Below are 2,767 nucleotides of genomic sequence, written 5' to 3' on the forward strand. Positions count from 1 at the left end.
CATGATTCCCGGTGATTTTTGAGAAGCGATGCTTGTTTGAATTTCGCGCGTAAGTTAAGGTTCTAGTATTTTTTGCATTATTATATTGGTGGTTTGAATTTCGTTAGTATTTTTTTTCTGCATTGAACTGTATACTATGTAACTCGAACCTGGCCTGAGCTATCTTGAGATATTCGCAGGGAGTTTGGTTCGCATGGCCCTATTTAAAGATCGTGTGGACCTCTTTCGAGCCTTTTCGACGTCCGAAATCTACAAGGTGCGCAGCGAGATGAGAGGTTTAGTTGAAAATGTGGCTGGGGTTCGACGGCTCATTACACACTGTGGTAACTTACCCCTACGGTTAGGCAACACACCTTTACATCTGAAACAAAAATGTGATACGCTCTCTATACATAAATTTTGCTTTCGATTTCGACTGTTCTGCGCAGATGCTGAAGACCAAGGAATTTTGATACCGAAGCTAGGGGGAAAAGTTAGCGGTGGTGAACGTGATTTTCGACTGCGGAGCTGAGTTCGAGTATAATGGCATTTATTATGTTTGTTGTGTTTAAAAAGTGTATTTACAGGTATAGTAATAATTTCATTATTCCTTTTACTAACTATTAACCATTGAATTTCATGTCACAATTTGTTATTATTTACATTTTGCATAGAATATTTGTTATTGAAGGAATACGTACTCCATGGTTTTGTTTTGAGTATCGTTATCTGAATCATGTTTACAGGTGAAAATGCCTTCATATTGTTTATTAAGTATTTATTTGTGTATTCACGCTAACTAGCCACCCGGTATATCTTTCTGTTATATTTCTGATATTGTCTTTACATATTACATAAACACACAGCGTATTACAGTAGGCACAATAGGGTCCGTGTGGCGTAGTTCAGTTGAAACTGGACTACAGTACTGGGTCCCTGGTTCGTGTCCGGGTTCGGGCATGGATATTTGTAAATGTGCAGTGGGTTGGGTTGGTAGAAAAGCCCTGGCTGAAACCCCGATCATTAAAAAATAAAGGCAAAGAAAAATAAATAATAAATAAAAAAAAAAGTGGATTATGAACTCAGCGAACTCTATTCGCATTCAAGGAAAAAAAAGGTATCTTGACAACGTACAATCCTAAAATCCATATGAGCGATATTAAATTAAGCATCTCTACTACCCGCCATTAATTTAATAATGAACGTGCTTTTACGTTGCTCTATTTACATATAAAACTAGGTTTCGTATCCACTTTTCGCTATCTCTTTATGTACGATCACGACGGCAGCGAATAGGATAATGAAATAGTTATTTATTGTAGAGGACGACAAAGAGCCCGACAGCGGTTTATGGTCGAGTGAAATATGTCCCTTCAAATGACAATGTGCTTAAATTTACATTTAGAACTCTAATTTGGCTCAATACCTACAAATTACAAACGCTAGGCAGACATGCTGTATTTTATTTGTACAGAAATTTCACCTTTTCACACTGTATATATACGAGTACTAAAATAAATTTAGGGACCTACGTAAACCGCAGACTAAAAGAGCTAAAGGAGATCCCGTAGATAAATGAAGTTAGTACTTTTCCTTGCGCAGTTTTCTTATGGAAAACGGCGCTCCCAGTTACCCTTGAATCTAAAAGCTCCCAGTGTTACGAGCAAAATAAATGATACAAAACGAAAGACGAATAGGGTGTCGGTGCGTTTCCGCCCGAAAGTAGCCATATTAGACCGCTCTCCAAAGAAAAGATTTGATATCTTCATCTTCAGTACACAACGCACTGCCGAAGTCATTTCCTGTGAAAGAGTTTAGCAAATGGGTCGTTTAAATCTTTCGAATTCTATATATGGACAAAATTGCATAATTATGTACACAACAAATTTTTATTTTTTATATCGCACATAGAAGGTTACTGTATTTTGGAATGGAAATATCTGGCCATTTAGTTATTATATCTGAAAAGTACAAATTTCATTACTCTCTGTTGAAAGAAAGAAAAACTTACCTACAGGGTAATTGATCGGTGTTTTCGTCAATCATCTGCAGTTGGTCCAGACGCTAAATAAATAGCTATTGCGCCGACGTACCATAGTAGAAAGCAGAAAGGGGGATGCTGGAAGCAATGCAGGCATAGATCGTCCAAACTCATTTTGACTCAAAATTTTGACGTTAACAACAATTTCAATGGTATCTTGATCCACGACTGATCGATATGTCTTTACTTCATTACGTGTGCGATAGTTTTGTCGTTTTTAGTAGGCAACGGAATATTCAATATTGAATAACCAAGGAATACACAGAGTGTTTGAGAGTTTGATTTGTTCATTTTAAGCAGAAAAGTTTTTTAAAACATGTGCCCAATTCTCAAAGGTAACTGAGATACAGCCAGTTAATGCTTAAACTGATATCAAGCATAGAGGAAATTGCGGAACGGTGGATTTGTCCTAGGGGTCCTATCAGTTGGTCAGCTCGGTCACCGGACCTTACCCCTTAGATTACGGAATGTGGGGATGGCTGATAAAGTGATAAGCGATGTTTATCATGTAAAAGTAAACAAGCGTGATGAGCTAATCGCTTAAAATGAACATATTATCGTATGTACAACATCACGAAACACCCTGTATATTGTGGTGTACCCAAGCCTCGGAACACTAGCGTAGTAATCTACGGGTAAACAAATAAGAGGAGAGAATGTAACGGTGGTGGGAAATAGCATGATATCCATCCTTATCTAGGACACAGTGTATAATATAAAAATGGAAAAGTGGATCGCCGAAATGTA

At 37.5% G+C, this 2,767-nt stretch overlaps 1 long non-coding RNA gene across 2 annotated transcripts; it reads right to left on the minus strand.

Annotated features, from left to right (window-relative positions):
* Window positions 1-1,813: 1,813 nt before the first annotated feature.
* LOC116173091 lies at window positions 1,814-2,170 on the minus strand. 2 transcript variants are annotated; one of them, XR_004145862.1, is made up of 2 exons: window positions 1,991-2,170; window positions 1,814-1,940 (listed from the first exon to the last, which is right to left on the minus strand). It is a non-coding gene; the product is annotated as an uncharacterized LOC116173091 (long non-coding RNA). The 2 variants fall into 2 exon arrangements; XR_004145861.1 differs by having other exon boundaries at window positions 1,850-1,940; window positions 1,995-2,170.
* Between the last annotated feature and the right edge of the window lie 597 nt (window positions 2,171-2,767).

The sequence above is a fragment of the Photinus pyralis genome, unplaced genomic scaffold (genome assembly GCF_008802855.1).
Source record: "Photinus pyralis isolate 1611_PpyrPB1 unplaced genomic scaffold, Ppyr1.3 Ppyr1.4_LG6, whole genome shotgun sequence".
Lineage (NCBI taxonomy): Eukaryota > Metazoa > Arthropoda > Insecta > Coleoptera > Lampyridae > Photinus > Photinus pyralis.